Genomic DNA, 12,883 nt, shown 5'->3' with positions numbered 1-12,883 from the left:
AAGGTCACTTGAAGGAGAAATTGAAGACTATGATGATGAAGGGAACCCCCAGACTCATTTGGAAAAGACCCTCCTGAGTGCAGTACGCAGGCGCAGGGAAAGCCACGCGTGCACAGAAGAGATGCACTTACATAACCAGGGGGTGGGACTGAGAACCTCTGACTGGGCGGTGTTGGCCACATGGGCCTAGGTTGAGGTCACTCAGTTAATTGTATAAAAAGCAGATAGCTCTCCCTTGGGAGTGAGCTAGCTTCGCATCAAGGACAACGTTGCCTTTTGGTGGGGCCGCCTGCAATTTGTGAACTTACTGACCCTCCAAGGATGCAGCTTCTGCTATGGGTAATTATAGGCATGCTAGGTCGGTAAGATAACTTTATGGGCAACAGCTGGGTAACTGGGGAGGTTGTGCTGGGGGCTTATTTCTCTCTTCCTTCCTCCCTTTTGGGTTTGTTCGTTTTGTTGGCCACCTCCTGGTAATAAATTTCAGTTTTGTTGAGCTTGCAATGGTGTCACGGTTTCACAATTTCAGTATGCTCGAATCCTCCCTAATACAACTGGCAAAGACATTTTAATGCCATAGAAAAACTCAGGGAGAACAAATAAGTCATTTATGACTGTATCAAGTGTAGTCATCAAGATGATTGTAGTGGGGCGGCTGCAGAGAGAAGAACCCAGGTGCTGCCTTAACTGGAAACAGGCAGTGCCAGACAGCTCCAGCCGACACAGCACAGGACACCACTGAGCCAATCAGTCAAGCTGGTGGTACCTCTTGGAAAACATATTTAAAAAGGGAAGAAATACTTGACTGGTAGAGGATGAGGGGAGAAAGAGTGAGAAAAAGCAGAAGGAACACCAAGGTCAGAGGAGGAGGTGCTCCATGGCAAAACAAATACTCCCATGGGGACTGCAGCCACAGAGAACCTCACTGGAGCAGAAAAGAGTGAAAGGGTAGAAGTGGCAGACTGCAGTCATGAGTCCAACAGTGCTTGTTGCTGCTATGAAGGAACTGAGTGAGAGCTGAGTCAAGGAAAGAGCCAACTGGAGTGAAAGACTAAAGCACAGAATAAAAAGGTATCTGAGGTGAAGTGGTACTGGAAGTGAAATTGAGTTTGGCAAAGAGGAGGAAAGGCTTTTTTTGGTGTTTTTGTGTTTGTCTTTTTTGTTCCTTAGTTTCTCAATGCCCAAACAGTAATTATACAGTGATGTTAGTTGGAATAAATTCAGTTGAATTCCCCAAGTTTTGCCCATAACATCGCTTGGTGAGTGATTTCTCTGTCTTTATTTTTACTCATGAGTTTTCACACTTCTGTTCCCTCTATTTTCTACCCCATCCCAACAAAGAGAAGGGAGTAAGCAAGCAGCTAGAGAGGGTGGGGAGCTGGGCTGCCAGCTGGGGCCAACTTACAACAAACACTCTATTTGTGAACATGGGATGATACCATATGATCATAGTATATCTAAATGGCACATATGGAACACATACATATGTTTAATGTTATTTTATCCATTTGTAACTACAGAAAAGTACATCATCGCTCTCACACCCTGCCCATGGAGTTGTACCACCCAAATTACACTAATGCCCTGAAACTTAGCTAATCCATAATGCCTTGCTTTTGCCCCATCTAGCAGTGACAGCCCAAACACTTTGTTGTGGTATTTATGCCATAACAGAATCCTTGAAAATACAGTGTAGAGAACAATATCTGTCTCATTAGGCTGATAATTGTGTCAGTTATGATCTTGTGAGGCAAGACAGCCACATTACACTGGCAGATAAATCAGTTGCTGTATTGGTATGGCCATCCCATCCGGACATGAAAACATTGCTCTGTTTCACAGCATTGTGGTAAGCTGAAGGAAACAGCTTAGACACTTTCTTTTCATCTTGTAAAAGCAGAAAGTTTAGGAAAGATATCTCTATATCAGATAGGTTTTCTGTGACACCAAATTCCTTAGGAATAAAACTGCATATTAATCCTGATCTCTGAAGTGCCTGGTGTATTTTGTGGGGCATATAAATATCACTAAGATCATGTTGTCCTAGTGCATCCTATTCTAGAGCTAAGCACTGAAGCTTATATTGAATGGCTTGTTGATGAGGTCTAAATGTAGTCTAACGCAAATTTGCTAATAAGCTGAAATAGTTCTGAATGGGTTGGCATGGAATCTAAATGTGTATTAAATTTGCTTTGATAATCACAATGTAAGCATACTAGCTTTCCTTCATTTGCTTTCAAATTGAGAATTGCTTTCTCCAAACTTAGTGGCAGCATTGAAGTATTTAAAGCCAAGTAAGTTGGACAGTTTTCAGGCTTTTTGTGAATGATTTAAAGATTAAACATGGAGACAGAGAAATGTTGTTTTATCGTAAGTCAGCTATAAGAAAATTGCATTAAAATGTTCTACAGAAAGTCTGTCCTAAAGTAATATAAATGGGCTGCTGCTAAGCTGCAGGCTGTAGCTGATAGCGTATGCTTATATGTATTTGTGTGTTCACATGTTTTTCCCCAAGGAGAAACAAAGACATTCACCCTTCAGTTCTGCCTAGGCCTTAATTCAAGCAACTGTGATATATTTTTTGGCAGGAAAATGTGAAATGGAAAAGGACAGATTGTTTACTAAAAGAAAGAAAACAGAAACAAGATACATTTATACCAGACTGAAAATGACAAAGATTTGCTGATATATAAGCTCCTCACATTGTAAAAGTTCAAAGTAGCTCATAGTACTGTATCTTAATCATGTGAACCGTGCAAATAAACAGCCAATTCAGTGGTAACCACGGGGCATGATCTGGAAAGGTTAGACTTGGCTTTAGGGTACTGCTTGATTAATAGGAAAAGCAGAAATCTTTCTCTACAGTAGGTCTAAATAACTTTTCCCCCAAACAGAGCATTTTTCCCACATGCACAAATGAATTTTGTGGATTTACTTTTTTTTGACAGAAGTTAATCCTGCAAGTGTGTTATAGATACTCTCCTGACCCCTGTGCAATTAAATAAGGTCTGGGAGTCAAGGTGGTAGCAATGATCCACCAGTGTGGTTCATTGTAGAGGAAAACAACACCTGCTGGATTCTGGGTTTCTCAAACTCTTTTAATTTCTATAATAGGTTACTACTCAACATGACCTAGGAAATTTTCTTCTTTTGATAAAAGTCAGTTCTGTTTTGCACATTTATATGTAGGCAAAAAGCTGCATCAACCAAGTTCTGTGCTAATCTAGTTTAGACTGACAACATGATCCAAACAACTTTATTCAATAACTTTTGTTCTCCACTGTCCATCTCTGTTGACAATCAATCCCACACGTTGCTGTATATTACCTATTCATTCTTTAATGCCACAGTTGCATTCCCCTGGGAGGAATGCCATGTGAGCCAAAGCCTACATGTTTCTAGTTCCACAAACCGGCAATCAAAATTAGTTTAAGATGTCTTTGCATATGTTTATAAAATGCATAGCACAAGAAAATATTCTATTAGTGAGAATATTAACATTAAATACATGAAAGTTTTTTACCATTTCTAATGCATGAAAATGTATCCAGTGGGGATATTCATAAGTTATCACAGAAATATTTGCCAAAACCTGTCAACAGAATCCATTACTATCTGAAAATTACAGAATAATTTGGACTGGGAAGAAGCTCTGGAAAGTATCTGTGCCAAGCTCCAGACAGGTACAATCTTAATCTTCTCTTTTACTGCTTCCTCAAACTTTAAAGGTTTTGTATACATACATGCACATGTGTATATGCAAAGACCTTTACTAAAGAATCCCAAGTGGAAGTAATCTTAATTTGAATTTTCCCAGCAGTCTAGTGCACAAAGTAGAACTGACTGCTTAGACTGAACTTAATCCTTTGGTGTGATCATTCTAGACATTGGCTGCGGTACAATAATGAGATCAGCTGGAAGATTCTGTTGTCTTTACTAGAGGCAATAAATGATTCAATGTCTATAAGTTCTAAATAAGGCATTTTTACACATACATAAAGCTAAAACAAATATCTAACACTTAAAAATACACTTAAAAAAATGCTGAGAAAGAGACAAGAATCACAAATAAATGTGCTTGTATTACAGAAGCTTGGGCAATACGCTGCAGCAAATAATTCAGGTTTCTGTATTTACTGAGAAAATTATGGGAACTGAAAAATAAAAGGCATGCATAATCTAGTTACAGCTAACTTGTTCTGCAATGTCAGCGGTAAAAAGTGTGAACGCTGTAGCAGACTGGCAAGAAATTAGAAACATTTATGGATGGACCTGACTGCTGACATCCACTACTGTCTTTGAAAGAAATATTAGTATTTTAGCAGTTGAACAGTTATTTTTCAGTCGTGTAAGGAAGAGGTTGTTGGATTCAGGAAGAATGCAACAAGGGTCATGCCGAAAATGTGGAAACCAAACTCATTTGTTTCTCCTCAGGCAAATCACAGTTCAGGCTGACCAGCTAATTACCCTAACCTTGACCCAGGAGGCAGTCTGACTTCTCAATAACTTACAGGTGATTCACTCTTTTCCTCTGGTTGAGCTGTGTGTTTTCCCTCCTGAAATTAAAGCAATCCATTTGGATCAAATTATGCATGACAATTTTGGGATGTAAGTTAAGAAATGAATAGGAGCCAAGCAAAACCTATTGCTTTCTAGCAGCACAGACTGAGGTTTCACAGGTGAAAGGGTTTATTTCTCCTCTTTATTTTTTTTTCCCTCCTCCAAGAATATCCTTTGCTTTTTTGTTTACACAGTTGCAAGAATTGAAAGAAGCTGGGATCTCAGATGTTTATTGGAGTGAAGTGATGACATACAACATCCGCACAAATGGTAAGATATGAGATGTGACTCTGGATGCCAAGCAGGTAGTAATTGGGAGGCTGGATAAATCAGTAAGTATAAAAAAAGCAGATCTGAACATTCATCTGGAATGCAAACTGACCCTGAAATGGCAAATGTTCACATAAGTATTTTTAAAATGGTTACAGGTGGGTAGCCTTCTTGGTTTCTGCCTACAGCATTAATAAGGTTTACAAAATGAGGGAACTTCACCTGAGGAAAGAATATAAGCAAGAAACTAAGTTGATCTAGTTAGAATATGTAGGAAATTTAAAAGATCCCCACCAAAAATAAAAGACTGTAGACATATCAGTTCTCAAAAGGACTTAGTAATATTCTTAATTTAATGAATACAATGTATATCTGGTGAATTTTGGCAAAAGCAGTAACAGCAGCGCTTTGTCTAATAAATGTTTAGAAATAATTTATTTTCTTGAACTGCTGCCTAGTATGAAAAACTTCTATGAAATATATGCAAATAGGAAGATTCCAAAATAATATTGCAGAAAATCAGAAAATAGTTTGTATGTATTTTTACAATCCAAGAAGAACCACCTCAATTAGCTTTTTAAAATAGGGTGGTGGCCACATCATTCTTGATTATGCATCCACATAAGTAGAATCCAAATTTTATTTTAATAAAATGTCTCTGTGCATTACATTTTATGCTGTGTATCTTATTTATTAGCCATAAAAAAGCCCCCACCGTTTGATGAACTTTTTGTTAGTAAACAAATCCAAACTGCTAAAACAGGTTGATAGTCTTTACTTTTACTGTGAAATAGATCTGGTAAAGGACCTTTATACCACCCTCCTGAAATGTCTAGAATTTGGTATTTCTTAGCTTATGAAAATCACCCTCGAGCTTCTATTTAGGAAGCTTGAGGCTCTTTTGTATTTTCATTAACTCCTTTAAGCCACTTAAATGATTTAACTGAGTAAATGCTCCTTGAATGTTAAGCTACTGTAGAGACTGCAACATTTAAGCACTTAATCTTGTAGATTTAAGATGCGGGGAGGCATGGGAGTAAATTACAAATCTTTTGTTTTGCTGTCTGTAATATATAGTGATTAGACAGCACTAGAAGCGCTGGTTGTCAGCTCTACTGCATAATTAGGAATCTAGACAAAATATAACTAAGTCTTTTTAGACTAAAAAAAAAAAAAAATCCAGGCAATAAAATGGATAAGCTCAGCTTTTGGCCAGACTCTTATTTTGTGCAGATCATCATAACACTAAACTTAATTGAACTACATTGATTTACCTAATCTAAGAAGCTACCCCTTCATGGAATGGTGTATCTTACTAGCAGAATAAGAAATCAGTACAACTCAACTAAAATCAGACTTACCTGGAAGTCAAGGCAAATGTAAGCTTAAGCTACAGAGACTCACAAAACAAACAAAACTACAAAACATTGTTTACCCTCTTTGAAACAGCTTTTTTTTTTTTGCTAGGATTTTAGATGGATTTTTTGCAACACTGATTCAGACCAAAAAGCAGAATTTATGGAAATATAAAAAGAAAGCCTCAGGTAATGGACAAAATACAAGTACTATAAACTGTATATAAAATATATATTATCAAAGAAGTGAGTCATTCTTTGTAGGAAAAGATATTATGTCTTTTAAAAGGACTTTTTTTTTTTTTAAGTTTGACTTTCCATTACTCCTTTGTGGAAAAATAAATATAGAAATTTAAAAAATATATAAGAATTACAGCCTTAGGTAAAAAAATGGCACAGAGGTCTCTGATCCTGCAAACAGAATCTACATTAGGGCTTTCCCTCAGTCTGAAGAAAATTAGGCAGCTCAGCATAGGATCCAAAACTATATAACAGTTTACTCAGTAGGAAACTACCTAAACCAGCCTACAGATAAACCCAGAAAAGCAGTGGTTTTGCTGAATGGTGAACTCAGTGCTACTGAGATGCACTTCTGTGCACCAGATCTTCTTGATGTATAATGTATCTTTCACTTCTCCTTCTAAATGGAACATGAGTCACTGCTTTTTGTAGGAGATAGCTGGAGGAGGATCTGTTACTGTGATCCTTTAATTTCATACCAGAGCATCAGAGACCTTCTAATAGGATGTGGGAGTCCAGGGCACCAAACCCCACATCTCACCTCCCATAGGGGTGTCCTAACCAGCAGGCTGAAGGCACTAAGTGAGGAGGAGCACTTTTACTTCCAGCCACTTCTTATGAAGCTGTTCTGCTCTGTGTCAAAAAATTCAATATTCACCATGACTGTTAGAGCCTACCCCTGTTTCTTGCCTCCCACACACACCTCATTTCCTCTGAGAGGAGTGTGAGTATGTTTTTTAAGTAATTATTTCAACTCTACAAAAACTACAATTAGCACTGAAGCCAATGAGTTTGACCCAGTGTTCCAGAGCCCTTTAGAAGCATGGTAGATGACATTTCAAAACAGCTTAACCTCATGACAATAACAAGATCACAAATACAAAAATTCATACTCGAACCCAAGTCTTTCAGACTGACATATAACCTTGAAATGCCAGGTACATGGGGAGAAGAGAGAAATATTCTATTCTTCTATTCCTCTTTTATGTAACAAAGTTGCATATAGAAGCTTAGTACAAATAACTAACAGAACTTCTGTCTTTCATAAATCCCACTATGCTCTAAGCACATTTAGGTATCATCAATCTTCCCTTGTCAAATCCTGAAGAAAGCTTTAAACTTTCTCTGGTGTTAAAATAAAAGTTAACTGCTGTCACCTGAACCTGGACTTGAAATACTATGTGGAAGCTCAGCAGTAGGTTTGAGAATTGGGAGGGGCTTTGGGGTCCAACCTCTAACCTTGCCAATGTCTGTAAGTGCCAACAGCCACTGTCCAAAGATCTTGTTCTTCTCATATTTCGTGGAGTGAAATGAAAAAGACGTCTTGGAACCTGTGTGTAAATGCAGGTGTCTTACTGGAGTTTCTAATTCCAATAGACTAAGAAAAATGAGAGTGGCATTTTCTGTAGGCTGTCTTGTTACTAAGCAATGCTGCATTGATTCCTTTTCATTTCCTTAATTCAGTTATTTTTATATATATATTTTATTCAAATATTCCTGATATCAACTATATCTAGTGTAGTAAAGCAAATTAAGAATCATTGCCAAAATTTCACTGTCTTTTTTCTTATTAGAATACTTTAAAGAGCTTCTTCATACGTAAAAGAACAAACAACATGTAAGAGAAAGTAAAACATTATAGCTGTGTGCTTCTTGCACTCACCATTCCCATCAAAGAATTTCTCATGAAAATCAATTTCTAAGAAATTGTCAAAACAGAGTTGGAACTGATCATTTCAAAGGAATACACAGCTTGTTTACTGAAGAGTCTGTGACTGAGACCTGCTAACAGCAGTTTATGTAGACATGCAAACAGCCTTGACTTTAATTTAACTCTGGAGGCACAGGCAGTCTTCAAACCTCTGCAAACAACAAACTGTGAAGTCAAATCAACAAGTTTCACATCAGATCAATACTGAAAATGTGATAGAAATCAGTGTGAGCTATATAATTTCAGAAATAGATCCTGGCCTAGTCTCAAGTGCATATTGATCTTTTATAATGGGGTATTATGTCCTTTAATTACTTTGCAGTATTCAAGCCTATAATGTTATCTATTTAAAACAGCACTTTCTTATTTATTCAGCCATAAAGCACTTTTTATCTTTGTGGATTAAAACTGTGTGTGGGACAAACACCATATTTTTATGCAAGGCTTACAAAATTATCTTTTCATTTTTCTAATAAGTTAATTTTTTATTTTGTAATACACTAAGAAGTTCAAGCATTTGTGATGAAAACACTAGAGATTAATTCAGGGATTTATTTTAGTGACTTGCCCTTTAAATTTTCTTCTATGCAGTACATTTTCAATCAAGACATCTGGCAGACCCCTTTGGGGCCTGGTACGTATAAAAGTGTTCAAGTTTACAAAGCTGAGAATGCCAGACAGCAGTTTATCTATCTCTTGATAATTGTTCAACCACCAATCAGATCATGTCCTTGATGCACACCATTTTATCATACTTAGCCAGACCCAAAGCTTTTTATTTTCTTTTTTTCTACTTCTATAGTTTTTTTTATTTATTTTTTGCTTCCCATCTGACTAAAAAAGTAAACAGGACCTGAATTCTTAACAAGACTTTTAACCCTTTCTCTGGTGTTGGTATTCTCAATATATATGTCTGTGGAGTGGGTGCACCTTTTCAGAGATTTGAGGTTTGGGTTTTTTTCCTTTTTTCTGTCAGTTGGTGACTTACCAGGCCCTCCTACCCCAAACTGTATTGTAGAAACTACACTCTGGACTCTAAAAAGGCCAGGTGAAAATGACCGGCTGTAAACAAAATAATGAGAGCATTAGAAAATTAAGAAGGAATAAAGTGCAAAAACTCTCTCTCCACAGCAAGCACTTATGCCTAAAAATATATCGGTTGCTGCAATGAAACAATGGCCTTTACTGTAAGATGTAGGTCTGTGCACCATGTTAAGTGGTAGAGAATGAGCATCATCCCTTCATTACATGTAGGAATTCAGATTATTTTTTGGGCAGTGTAGCAAAAGGAGGAAAAACATCAAATCTGCATTCTCGAGGAAAAGGCAAATCTGTCAACACAATGTGCAATTACTACCAGCTCAGAGAACTAATTGGGTGCACAGATATATCTGTCTCTGAGGCAAAAGTTGCGTCAGTGTTATTTTATATGAAACAGCTAAAACGTCTTCTCAGCAGCTCCTCTGATATTGGCACATTTGCTTGGCAAAGATGTATTCAAACATGTCAACATGAAATTTTGGTATTAAATACATAGAGGCAATATTTTCATGTTTGTGTTAACACCTAAGTACATTGACTATCCAGGTTATCTTACTGCTGTATTCTGGTGGCACAGTAATGCCACTCAAATTACTATCTGAAACGCAATCTTAAAAAGATTGGGACAAAATCTGTTACTGGGAGCTAGCAGTGAGGTTCTAGCTGACCGATTTTAATTTATTTTTAGCAATATATTAAATACATTTTGTAATGCAGCAATTCTGTATTAATTACTGTGAGAAAACTGTTGGAAGAAAATTAAACAATCAACTAGATTTAAAAAAAATATAGCTGATCAAAAATTTTTTTGTATCCTATAAGGCACATGTGATTCTACTAGTGCCTTCCTCCTTAAAAGTTAAACTGCAATTTTATACCACTAAAATTAGAGAGACAAGAATATAAAAAGATAATAACATAGACTTTCATGAAAGTCACTAGTCTAAGCATCATGGTCCCCCAAAAATCTACTTAGTCCAAAACTCTGACTTAATATTTTATTCTTTGTGGTAAGCAAGCTGTTAGCTAAAGAAAAATTCAAGCACCTCAAGATACTGTCTTAGTCACAGTGTTAGTCTCTAGCTAAAACCAGACACAACAATTTTGACAAGTTGAGACACAGTATTCTCAATGCATGTAAAAGAACAAACTACAACCTTGAGCCAAGTAATAGGGATCGTTCACCAGATCTCCACCACTTCCCCTGGTTCCTGCACTCACTTTTCCAGGTATGGAATCTCAGATGTTCCAGGGAGGTGTCTCTGAACAACTTGCTTAGTCCAAGGAATGGTAATCCAGTCTGAGTCACAGAGGACTTAATGTAGTCATGATTCCATAATGTCTTCAGCCATCTCTCTACCTCTTTCATCATTATATTTTTTAAAAGTCTAGTTTCATACATAGCTAAAAAAGACTAAACTTGGTTTTACAATAACCTGTATTTCTTTCATTGTTGATTTCTCAGGAAAAGGTATTGGAAATTATTCTATACAGTTGATTAATTTTTATCTGTGGAAGAGTGGAAATAAGGAAATAAATGGGAAGAAACGTATGTAAGAAAAGTAGCATGTAAGAAAAGTCCGTGAAAAATCTTGACTTTCCACATATCTGCTTCTTCTGTTGACTGACTTTGTTTTATTTATAGGAAATCAAGGTAATGTTTTTAAAGTATTGATATATGTAAAGCTGTAGGTGGATATATGAAACTAGAACTGCAAAAGGACTTGAGCTCTTAGAACTGCTCTCATAGGCACTTTGATCTGAAAGTGGATTCATGCATTAATATTTCCTGGGAAATTCTGTCTCTGAACTTGCTTAATGGTACTTCAGCATCAACATGCTTGAGCTTATATCTGCTCAGCTAAGATGCTGCTAAGAATCTAACTCACTTCAAAATCCCACGAAGATTCTCAAATGAATCTTTTTCTGGATATCTTACTTGAATTCCTTTAAGCCAATATCCTTATACACATATATTTTTCAAAAAATGATTCTGCTTTTAGGCAAAAAGGAGCCATTGCCATAAGATTATCTTTGTTTGGAATCATGTGCTGAATTCTTGGTTGTCCTTCACCTTACTTTTCCCATATTTGTCAGCATAACTGAGGCCATAAGCACAACATTCCTCTAATGAATCAAAATTGTCTGGATAAACTGAAAAACTTAGAGATCTTACACAGAATGGGACTGAGTTACAATGGCTGAGTGAAAAATTACTTTTTGCTATAAAATACAAAGAACTTTGATACAATCCACCCTTCTTCTCAACCATATGTTAGAATATCTAGCAACCGTCTGAACATCTAAACATAGCTTTTAAGCATATGAACGTATTCAAATGCATTACATTCATAATGTAGTTTATGTGCAAGAAATGGAACACTCTTTATGTATAAGTGTATATAAGTAAAGTCACAGGTTTGTTGATAGTATGATGGAAATCTTAAGTTTAATTAAAGAATGATCATTAAACAAAGAATCATAAAGCAAGTAGAATAGTTTAGCATCCTTTAGCTGCACTTCTTAAGGCCTGTGTTAACATACTATGTGTTTCTCTGCAGTACATTATATTTGTTGTAAACATCTTATTCTACCTGGAAAATCTGCTTGTTACTACTGTGGAAAACTCTAATTGTATCATACAAAGATAAGGAGAATTAAAACTAACTAGATAAAGACATCTGGTCAATTAGAGAAATTATTATTACAGCTAAACCAAGTAAAACAAAGCTTCAAGCATTATGACCTGTTACTAACAATGGCAACACCATATTACAGGGCTGCATGATTGCTCATGCAGTTCAGTAATAGTTTTGTCAAAGCTTCCAACGCTTGCAGCTTCAGTGGAAGGTGTAAAAAACCTGAACTAGGAAGATGTGAGATAATGATATTGCCTCTCCTGCAAAAATATTATTATTTCCTTAAGTAACATTCATGTTACTTCTAAGACATGGCAACCTTGGATGTTAATATTAGGACCTGTCACATTTTATCGGTATCTCCATTCCTGAAGTCTTATGGGACTGTAACTGTTGATAACATCTAACATTTAAATGTAATTATAGTTTCATCTCTTTTAGTCAACTGACTGTGATCAGCTCTTGTATCAATTGGTTCCCTGTGCTCTTCCTGTGTGCTCTAATATTGTTTTAAAAGTGCACCAAAATAAGCAAAGTTCTGTACAAGTTATGTGTCTATATATAAAATGCTATTTGACTATATTATATATAATCAGTTCTGCCTGGTTTCTGATATCATCGAAATAATAGAAGATAGCACTAGTACAAAATAATTCATCTGATGTAATTTTATTTTTATGCCTACTTAAAAGCTGCAAGAACATTAACATAAAAGGAAATAAACTTACCTTCCTTGTTAAAATATATCCACAGAAAGAAAGCCAAGCTTAATCACTGAAATTCCTGGAGAAAAAAAAATTGGTTTACAAATATTTTTTGCAGTTAAGTTATAGATTTTTCAAAATATAATTTTTAGTTACTTTTTACCAGAAAACTTAAAAAGTTCTTAATAATTTTGTTTCTCTCTTAAGATTTTTCTGACATTTATATGTTGGTCTTAATATTGAATCTATAATATAGGCATAATTTTGTGACAAGTTGCTTAGATGAAAATATTGCCATTTTTTCATCTGTAAGTAAAAATTATACTGTGTATGTGCAAATTAATATCTTGATAAATTATTATA

The 12,883-nt window shown here is 36.0% G+C and overlaps 1 long non-coding RNA gene across 1 annotated transcript in view; it reads left to right on the top strand.

Moving 5' to 3' along the window:
• The first annotated feature begins 227 nt into the window (after positions 1-227).
• The window catches only part of LOC108496787, a 21,999-nt gene continuing 9,343 nt past the window's right edge, over positions 228-12,883 (top strand). Inside the window, exons 1-2 of the long non-coding RNA XR_001874587.1 lie at positions 228-339; positions 4,755-4,830. This is a non-coding gene — a long non-coding RNA (uncharacterized LOC108496787). The remainder of the gene's footprint in view (positions 340-4,754; positions 4,831-12,883) is intronic.

This window comes from Lepidothrix coronata, unplaced genomic scaffold (assembly GCF_001604755.1).
Source record: "Lepidothrix coronata isolate B3197 unplaced genomic scaffold, Lepidothrix_coronata-1.0 Scaffold43, whole genome shotgun sequence".
NCBI classification, from domain to species: domain Eukaryota; kingdom Metazoa; phylum Chordata; class Aves; order Passeriformes; family Pipridae; genus Lepidothrix; species Lepidothrix coronata.
Note: the sequence above shows the minus strand (reverse complement) of the source record. Positions and strands in the feature narration are given on the sequence as shown.